General features: G+C 40.2%; 1 non-coding gene across 1 annotated transcript; it reads right to left on the bottom strand.

The window, feature by feature from the left end:
- Positions 1-9,362: 9,362 nt before the first annotated feature.
- On the bottom strand, positions 9,363-9,468 carry LOC120076914. The gene has a single exon (XR_005481661.1). It is a non-coding gene; the product is annotated as a small nucleolar RNA R71 (small nucleolar RNA).
- Positions 9,469-11,304: the final 1,836 nt, after the last annotated feature.

Here is an 11,304-nt window from a genome sequence, read left to right as displayed (position 1 = left end):
ATATGGGACCTGCCTCATCTCCTCAACCTCTTAAGGCGTCTTAGGACACATGTCCTTACATAAAGTGACTCCATGCCTGAATGGCAGTAGGCCTCTTTTGGAGTCCTGCATCGAGTACTTGAGTAACATCTCGTCTATGTACGGTGCCTGAGATAATGCTAATACTTTGTTCTTACAATCCCGAAAGATCTGTATACCCAGAATAAACCGAGCCTCTCCCAAATCTTTCATTTGGAATTGGGTCGCTAGTCAGTTTTTAACTACAGACAGTAGACCAACATCATTCCTAATGAGTAGGATATCGTCTATATACAACACTAAGAAAACTACTGAATCGTTGACGATATTCTTGGAGACACAAGGTTCATCAACGTTTTGGTCAAAGCCATACGATTTGATCTTAGTATCATACCGAATGTTCCAAGGTTTAGACGCCTCTTTCAGCCCATAAATGGACCAATTCAGTTTGCAAAATTTTTGCTCTTGACCTTGGGTAATGAATCCCTCGGGTTGCACCATTTAAATGGTCTCCTCAAGATTCCCATTCAGAAAAGCCATCTTGATGTTCATTTGACAAATCTCATAATTATAATAAGCAGCAACGGATAGAAGGATGCAAATCGACTTTAACATGGCAATAGACGAGAAAGTCACCTCATAGTCGACTCCCTCCACCTGGGTATAACCCTTTGCCACAAGTCGAGCCTTGGAGGTTTGCACCTTCCTGTCGGCACCCCGTTTCCTCTTGTAGATCCATTTACAACCTATAAGTCTTACCCCATCAGGCTGATCTATAAGATCCCATACTGAGTTGAAGTACATTGAATCCATCTCGAGATCTATGGCTTTGACCCATTCATCCCGGTCTATATCCTCCATTTCTTTCTAATAAGACAACGAATCCTCAACGTCGCCATCGACTACCACAACCAGGATTTCTAGGAAACCTAGATAGCGAACGGGTGGGTTCGCAACCTTTCCACTTCGTCAAGATTCCCTTAACTCTTGAGGTGTAACCGACCTACTGAAGGATCTCTTACTGAAGAGTTCCATGAGTGCGTTCGGATCGCTTCAATTTCACAGTGACCGAAATACACAATATACATTCAAATGCACAGTTATGCAAACTAACAGTCAATTAAAGGCATGCTTTGAACAAAAATAAACGAGGGAGAGAGTTGCCATACCAGTTGAAGACGTTCTTCAAACTTCGGAACTCAATGTAGCAGAAACCTCTACTCGATCAACCAATGCCCAATAGAAGCTTCGACTACAGCAGCACAAACAACTGCACAAACACGAACGCTGTGGGGATGACACCATCAGAAAAGAGCCCCAAGTATTCTCAGAGTGAGAACCCAAAGCGTGGTCTTTGGGGAATTTGGTAGAGGAAAGAGGACTAACAGATCATGTAGGCGATAAGCAAGTGGGAGGGAAAAAGACGCTATCGTATAGCACGATGCTTATCGTTTAGGAGAAACTACACGATCCTGTTTACTGAACGATCGTTTAGAAAAAGGTATACGATCGTTTAGCTAACATGACACACTATACGATCGTTTAGGGAAGTTATCTGATCGTTTAGGCACTAGGTGGACGATTGTCTAGGCGCATAGCGACTATCGTATAGGCTCTCGATTTACTTAAGCGATCGTTTACATTCACCAGCGCGCTCCTCTATCTTTTTCAGACAGCTTCGAATGATTCAAAATGAAACCAATTTCATTTTAATTCATCGGTTACAATAACCGATGCATTTCGACTAACGCACGCTCGAACGTGATTTTTGGGTTAATTATCATATAATTAACTAATTAAAATACTAATAAATATAATCATATTATATTTTTAACCTATAGTTTGATATCACATATCTACTATAGTAATTTCTCCTCCACTTGATATAATTCATATTAATATCTAATTTCCTCCAAAATAATGTATCTCATACATTTATTCAATTATATCATATATAATTAACTAGTCTAATTATATCATATATAATCGATCTTCCTCTTGTCAATTTGAACATTTCAAATTAACCCAAATACTGATTGTCGACTTTATCCAAGCTACTCAGGGGACCTAATGGACCTGTGGCTCGACGCTCCAACGGTCCGTGAATATCTGACTAAACTCTTTAGCCACGACATCCACCATCTGTTAATTGTCAGACATTCCACTAAAGACCAACAGTTGAATTCTTCTTATCACATATATATTTCTGTGTCCATTTGGATATAACTAATCATGAGTACGATGACCATTCACATATGCTCGTAAGTACACCTGGTCCAAATTATCATTTTGCCCTTGTAATTACATCTCACTCCTTAAGTACCATTGATTCCTTTAATGAACAATACAACATTGTCCAACTATGTGTGAACACTTTTCAGGCCAAGAGAAGGTGTGTGGCGCCACATCGTTCAAGCCTAGGAATCAGCTCTTAAGGGAGCTATCTATCTACTTACCCCTGCCTCAGTGAAGGAGTGAATTCCATATTGTGTAGCTGAGTTCCCATCTCCCAAATCAGACGAATCCCAAAATGGTAGGTTCGAATCGGCGACCTCACCACTCGCACCCATACAGATCAAAGGATCGCCCTCAATGGAAGGAGTTCCCAACACACTCAGGATTGAGGTCATGTTACCTATGGTCATCCTAGTGAAGTGAAGTCTCTGTCATGAACGATGTTATATAATGAGACGTTAACACTTCGTGGTCGGGTCTTATACAAACTCTTTGTATAGGACATCCCTACTCGCATGTCCCCAACATGAATGATTAGGATCAGACCATCTGTGACAAGTCACAACACTTATAATCTTTCCACAAAGCGAGCCGCATCCGTAGCGTTACCAGGATAAGGTTTCCCTCCTATATCCATATACTACAGACCATTTTGGTTATCACTCAAGACATGATCCACTTGTATGGCATTACATATATGCTTGAGTCATATACAGATAACCAGAGATTTTATGTTTATTGGTTTGTGGTAAAGCAAATAAAACAAGCAACTGAGTAAAATACAAGATGTGAAGTAAATATCCTATATTATACAACACAAGCGTTCGTACAAACTGTTTACAAACTACAAGATACGATACTTTAGGGCATCAACCCCAACAATCTCCCACTTGTCCTAAAGCGAAGTGGAATGTACAATAAACTAGGGCATAAAAGCCCAGAATAAGAAAATCACCCACTTGCCCTAGTCCAGCCGCGGCGATCCTATAGACCCATTCTCCGTAGGTGATCCTCAAAACTGTAGCCATGAGAGCCTTCGTAAACGGGTTAGTAACATTATGCTCCGAAGCAATCTTCGTGATTATCAGGTCCCCTCAATGCACTATCTCGCAGATCAGATGATACCGCTCTATGTGTTTGTCGCGCCTATGACTCCTCGGCTTCTTGGAGTTCGGCACTGCCCCATTATCATCACAATATAGGGTAATGGGCCTAGACATATCTGGAACAACTTCCAGTTCTGTCAAGAACTTTCTAAACTAGACGGCCACCTTAGCAGCTTCGTAAGCTGCTATGTACTCTGCCTCCATAGTGGAGTCGGTGATGCACCTCTGCTTAGTGCTTCACCGCACTACAGCTCCTCCGTTAAGAGTAAAGACTAGCCCTGATATGGACTTGTGAAAGTCATTATCAGTCTGAAAGTCAGAATCCGTATATCCGGTAAGGATCAAATCCTTAGTACCATACACGAGCATGTAGTCCCTCATTCTCCGAAGATACTTGAGGATGTTCTTCACTGCAGTCAAGTGACCCTGGCCTGAGTTAGACTGATACCTACTGACTATGCCCACTACGTAGCAGATGTCTGGATGAGTACAGAGCATTACATACATCAAACTTCCAATGGTAGATGCATATGGAACTTATCTTATCTCCTCAACCTCTTGAGGCGTCTTAGGACACATGTCCTTAGACAAAGTGACTCCATGCCTGAACGGAAATAGGCCCCTCTTTGAGTCCTGCATCGAATAATTGAGCAACATCTTATCAATGTATGATGCCTGAGACAGTGCTAGCACTTTGTTCTTACGATCCTGAAAGATCTGTATACCTAGAACAAACTGAGCCTCTCCCAAATATTTCATTTGGAATTGGGTCGCTAGCCAATTCTTAACTGCAGTCAGTAGGCCTACATCATTTCCAATGAGTAGGATATTGTCTACGTACAATACTAAGAAGACTACTGAAGCGTTGATGATCTTCTTGTAAACACAAGGTTCATCAACGTTTTGGTCAAAATCATACGACTTGATCGCAGTATCAAACTATATGTTCCAAGATCGAGATGCCTGCTTCAGTCCATAAATGGACCGATTAAATTCGCAAACTTTTCCTCTTGACCTTGGGCTATGAATCCCACGGGTTGCACCATGTAAATGGTCTCCTCAAGATTGTGATTCAAAAAGGCTGTCTTGACATCCATTTACCAGATCTCATAATTATAATAAGTTGCAATGGACAGGAGGATATGGATCGACTTTAACATGGCAACAGGTGAGAAAGTCTCCTCACAGTCGACTCCCTCTACCTGGGAATAACCTTTGCCACAAGTCGAGCTTTGAAGGTCTGTACCTTCCCATCAGCACCCCATTTACGTTTGTAGATCCATTTGCAACCTATAGGTCAAACCCCATCAGGCTGATTTACAAGATCCCATACTGAGTTGAAGTACATCGACTCCATCTCAAGATCTATGGCCTTGACCAATTCATCTCGGTCAACATCCAAGATAGTGAACGGGTGGGTTTGTAACCCTCCTACTACGTCGAGGTTCCCTCAACTCTTGAGGTGGAACCGACCTACTGGATGAACTCCCATCAACAACTCTTGCTAATGTAGCAAGCTCTTCAACAACTCTTTTTGAAGTTTCAGTAGTTTCATTGGAAAGCTCACGCAACATGACTTTGCTTCGTGGATTGTGCTCCCTTCTATGATCCTCCTCTACGAAAGTGGCGTTTGTTGAAATAAACACCCTATTTTCTATCGAATCATAAAAATAACCCCCTCTGTACCTTTGGGGTAGCCTACCAAGTGACATAACCTTGACCGTAGATCCAACTTCTTGGGATTAACCTCAAGCACATGTGCAAGGCAACCCCAAATGTGGAAGTGACGTAAACTAACTTTACGCCAGTTCCACAACTCCATAGGTGTTTTTATAACACTCTTGAAGGGAACACAGTTGAGTATATATATTGCAATCTCCACTACGAAACGCCAAAATGAGTCCGGTATGGAAGCATAACTCATCATCGAGCGAACCATGTCTAACAAGGTCCTATTTCTCCTCTCTGCTACACCATTCTACTATGGTGTACTCGGCGCTGAGAGTTGGGAAACGATTCCATGTTCTATCAATAGTCCTAGAATTTTGAGTCCAAAAACTCTCCACCACGATCCGATCGAAGTGTTTTATTCTATTTATCCAATGCGTTTTCAACTTCAGCCTTGAACGCTTTGAACTTTTCAAAGGATTCATACTTTCGTTGCATAAGATAAACATACCCGTACCTGAAGTAATCATCGATGAAACTGATAAAATACTCATAGCCACCTCGGGCTTACACATTCATAGGACCACAAAGATCAGAATGTACTAACTCAAGAGGCTTCTTGGCTTTATAACTTTTCTAGTAAAATGTCGTTTAGTCATCTTATCCTCAAGGCAAGATTCGCACACTTGTAAAGAATTTTCTTCTAACTCACTTAAAAGTCCATTCTTCACCAATCTCTCCATCCTATTGAGATTGATGTGCCTTAAATGAATATGCTAAAGTTGGACATTTACTTTTGGAAAAATATGTCGATGTTTTGATTGAGTTATGACAGTTCTAAACAATTCAGTATTATGAAGGGAATTCATGGCTAACGGCCTTAGCACATATAAATTCGATTCCAGATTTGCTGTGCAGATAAAAACACCATCTTTATGAATAAATGCTTTATCCACATTAAAAGAGAGTATATTTACAGTTTAATAAACACTTGACAGAAATGAGGTTTCTCTTTAGTTCGAGAACAATATATACATCATTTAAAATAAGAAACCTATTCTGTAAAGTTAACTAGAGCCCTCTCACTGCCACAGCTGAGATGACGTGTCCAGTGTCTACTCACAATGTCATTTCACCAGCCTCCAGTTGTCGCCAAGATCTAATCCCCTGAAAAGAAGAACAAATATGGTTAGTGGCGCCCGAATCGATTATCCAGGCAGAATCATCATTCTCCACTAAACAAGTTTCATGAAAAAGTAAATCATATTTACCTTTATATGCCTTGACCTTAGCATTGGTTGGTTTCTTCTCTTTCAGATACGGTGGACAGTTCCTCTTCCAGTGTCCTTCTTAGTTGTAGTGGAAACACTTTCCTTTAGCAGCCTGTGGATGCCTCCTTGGGGCAACAGGCAGTGGGTTAGTAGGTGCCTTCCCTTTTCCCTTACCACCCTTCCTCTTCTTCCCCTTTGTAGAGTTAGAAGTAGAAGGTGCAGACTTCGTTCCTAAGGTCGAACCTCTATGGAACGTCCTAGAGGATGAAGCAACATTTTCCTCACCCTTGTTCCTCTTCTTACTTTTCAGTAAAGATTGATAGCAACTCGTTGAAGAGAGTTGTAAGGTTATATTTCACTTTGTTAAGAATCACATTGCTAACAAGCTGTAGGACGCTCTCCGGCAAAGAATGCAGAATAATGCTAACCTGGCTACCTTCATCGATGGTAGACCCATTCAACTCCGCCACATTAAAGTGGACCATCATGTTAATCACATGTTCACGAACAGAGGTGCCTTCTTCCATTTTGGAATTGGATATGTATTTAAGAGCCTCATGTATAAGCTGTTCAGACAGTTATCCAAACATCCCCCGCAGGGACTCTATGATCTCACGCGTTGAAACCATAGACTCATGTTTCTTGGCCAAGACTTCAGAAAGACTTGCCAAGATGTAGGCTTGGGCCTTCTCATTCGCCTTTGTCCATCGCTCGTATGCCTCTTGATAACTGGTAGAAATACAAGTTATTAAAGCTCAAATAAGTAAAACAGTGAGAGAATGTGATGGTAAAATAGGCAATATCATGTCCGAAAGCACCAAACTGAAAGGAATTACGATCGCTAATGCTCATCTCATAAAAGCTGTTAATTTACCTATTTTGTGTAGGTACAATGCAATGGCACATATGAAATTGCGATCCAAGGGCACAATGCGACCGCGTGCTTGAAGTTGTGATCACAAGTCATGCGATTGAGAGAAGTTTCTTAAAAAGGTGATCGCATAAAGACCTCGCATCAAGGCGACAACATCATAAATCATGATGGGTCGTAAAGCTGATAATAGTCGATTCCAAATTTAGTTGACAAGCCATTAAAAGCCACACTGTAGCAAGTACATTTAATTTTCGGTGACTTTTAAACGGTGCAATAGAGTAGGAAAATTAGTGTCGCCCATCATTGCAATCATTTGTGAGAAAAGCTGTTTCACCTTGAAATCTATAAATACCGAATGCCACCAGAGAGAAAAGGATCCGATCTGCACACGCACATACAAATACATATACAGAAGACGGATAGAGCAAGGAGACGAGACGAAGCCAAGAGAAATCGCTACCGGACAGATCGAAAGACTGCCAGAAAGCAATACGAAAAAGAGAGAGCCAACCCTTGCGAGAGCAAGAATACACAACTAGAATAGAATTGAAGTCATAAAGAGCAGTGTAAAAGGCCACGGGAAGCAAGACATTGCTTACCGGACTTGTTATCTCTCAAATCCATTTGTTATTTTATATTTAGTAATTTATTTGCAGAAAATGGAAAATTCATTTCGATTTATGTTCAATCTCTCCACACCATGCATGAGTAGCTAAATTTCTGAATGAGTTGAGAAGTACTTAGCTAGCATGACTTAAGATATACATTTTATGCGATCATCTTGTCTTATGTGTGCATCATCCCCCTTTGGACATACTTGAGAAATTAGTCTAAAGATAGAATCTAGGCTTGAGAGAGTCAGATTAGATCGCATAAGCAAGAGTAAAAACTTAAACATAAGTTCTATCTGCTATTTACACATCGCATGTGCCCTAGAAATAGGAAATGGTGGTATGCGGTCACATTGTCTTATGTATGCGTCATTCATCATTTGGATATACTTGAGAGAGTAGTCTAAAGATAGAACTAGGCTTGAGAGAGTCAGATTAGATTGCATAGGCAAGAGTAGAGACTTAGAATAACTCCTATCGACTTTTTCGCACATACATCGCATGCGTCCTAGAATAGGAATTATGGCAATCTGCATTGAGAAATGTAGCATTGATATTTGTGCATAGCATGATCGCATAATTTGTACACAATCTTAGGAAGTGTTAGCTAAACCCCTTCTCAACCCCTTCATCGCATACTTATTGTAACTCTATGCTTTCATCACTCCGCGTCGAATAGGAAAAATCTAAATCAGAACACTATCCACTTCTTTTTTTTTTTCCACTGCAATTGAATCAAAGAGTCTATCATATATCTACTTAGTAGTCCCTATGTTCGACCCTGGACTTACTAAGAAACCTAAGAAGAATTATACTTGGGCTTTGTTAGGAAAACTTGCATGTTCATCGCACAACACACACATCATCGCATACTCACACCATCGCATCATAATTTTACGCATCAAGTTTTTGGTGTCATTGCCGGGGACTACGGTATAGATTGTGCTAACATCAAACCTCTTTGATCTTTGCAGCTTTCGACCTCTGTGCGTTGCCATTCCTTCGGTAAAGGAAGAAGCAAGTGTCGCATGAACTAAGGACACGCTCCTGAGCCCAACTACGACCCAGAGATCGAAAGAACATTTTGTAGAAGACAGAAAGACAGACATTGACCAGAAGGAAGAACCCACAGAATGGCTGAACAACCTGAAGAACGAGCCGCAAATGAAAACAACATAATGGAAAATCCTATCCTACTGGTGAATGACCGCAATAGACCCATTCGGGACTATGCGTCAGCAAACTTGTATGATTTCTCCCCAGGAATCATGAGACCAACATTGGATGGATCGAGGTTTGAGATGAAGTCGGTAATGTTACAAATGATACACTCAACATAACAGTTCGGAGAACGACATAGTGAAGATCCGCATGCCCATCTATGAAGCTTCATTGAAATTTGTAACACTTTTTGTTCCTAAATATCTCCGCTGAAGAAGTTCGACTCACATTATTTCCATTTTCACTATGCGATAAAGAAAGAAAATGGGCATACTCCATCGAACCAGGAGAGATAACTTTATGGAAGCAAATTTTGGAGAAGTTTATGAAGAAGTATTTCCCTCTTACAGTGAATGCTAGAAGGAGAAAATTGATCACCAATTTTGAAAAGAAGAAAATGAATCGCTCAGTGATGTGTGGCAGAGATTCAAGAGATTAGTGCACGATTGCCCGCACAATGGATTGTCGAATTGCCTCCAAATGGAGATTTTCTATCATGGATTAAATTCTACATCACAGACAGCTACCAATGCAACAGCAACAGGCGGTCTGCTGGACAAGACTTATGATGAGGCAAAGAACATTCTTGATCTCATATCGAAAAACCATGAAGATTGGCAAGAAAGTGATCAGAAAGCAAAACCCAAAGAAGGCAACGGAAATAATGGTGCCATCGACATCTTTGCAAAATCAGATGAATGCGATGATAAATTTTTTATAGGGCATCACAATAAACAATTTTGGAACGCAAAGAGGACAAATCAACGCGATAGAACAGACAAGCACCAGTTGTGCTACATGTGGAGAATCACATTTGGTTGAAGAGTGTCCACAAAATTTGCAGTCAATCTTCTTTGTCAAGAATAACCCTTTTTCAAACATGTACAACCCTGAGTGGAGAAACTACCCTAATTTTGCTTGGAAAAATAACCAACAACAAGGCTATCAACCTATGGCGCAAAAAAAAGAACTAACAGTCAACAGTAACAACAAGCCAGCAACTCTCAAATACTACCATCATCCTCTCTGGAGAACCTGTTAAAACAGTACATCGAAAAGAATGAGACGGTCCTTACATGTTGATCTTCAATATAATGAAGAGATTTGAGTGAAAATCGGGCATGCAATTAAAAGAGTTTTGAGAGAAAAACTGGTTTGAAGAAAGGTTCTTCAAGAAGGTTGTAGCAGTGAGCTTTTCTCCTTCATCCCTTGATTCAAGCTTGTTTTGAGTCTCACAACTCAATCTAGAGCACTAAGAGAATGGTGGGGAAGATCTTGAGGTGGTCTACAACAAGATATGGAGAAGATAACAGCTGGAGATGGAGCTTTAAAGAAGTTCTACAAGAGGTATGTCTTGAAACTTACTTTTTCTGCAAAAGCATGCTTTATATTTTGGCAAAATTAGTAAATTTGAATGCTTTGATGATCCTTGTGCTTCCGTTGCTGTTGATACAATCCTACATATTCAGCCTAATGAGAGAGACTGTAGGATTTGTTGTCGCACTTCCCGCTCCCACTTACTATGAACATCCTCTCCATCCACCTTGATATTGACCTACCTAAACAACATCCTTTAGGGGCACTCCCAGGGTGCCACGAGGCCGAGGGAAGATCTCATGGAGTGGACAATAAGGGAGAAACGTAGGAGATTTAAATGTAGCATCAAATGCCACAAGTACCTCCCACTGAATGATCTACCTAGGGGTTCATTAACCTAGACAATCCGACTACTGATTTTAGGCTAAGTCATTTTTAAGTCCGCTAAAAAAAAACTTTTGTTTTTGAAATAAAACAAGTTCAAGTAGTCACATTAAACTCTTTAATGGACTGTCTTTAACTTGCATGCATGCATCAAATCTATCTAATTCACCTTTCCAGGTAGGTTCCCAGGTAGGGGTTTTCTGTTTCCGTCACCTTAAATACCCTAATCTAGTCAGAACCCGCCTTAGACAAAAGGTCCCTTATAGATAGATTTGCTATACTTTAACATTTTATTAGTCAATTTAATCCTATTAAACTGATTAAAAGATTAAAGCCTAAGGATGCTAATCATATTAGAACCGTGATCTTAGATCTATCTCATCCAAGTTTTAAACATTTTAGAACCATGAATTAAATCTAAGTTGATCATGCATATCTTTCTTATTGATTTTAGTTCTAATTTCTTTTTATAACCTTTATAAGAGACACAACTAAAACATACATTGCCACACAACGAGGTATTTAGAACACTTATAAATTTAACCTATGTGTCATGCTTCATGCAATGTCTGGTCAATACTATACATAACTTTTATATA

The sequence above is a fragment of the Benincasa hispida genome, chromosome 4 (assembly GCF_009727055.1).
Source record: "Benincasa hispida cultivar B227 chromosome 4, ASM972705v1, whole genome shotgun sequence".
Lineage (NCBI taxonomy): Eukaryota > Viridiplantae > Streptophyta > Magnoliopsida > Cucurbitales > Cucurbitaceae > Benincasa > Benincasa hispida.
Note: the sequence above shows the minus strand (reverse complement) of the source record. Positions and strands in the feature narration are given on the sequence as shown.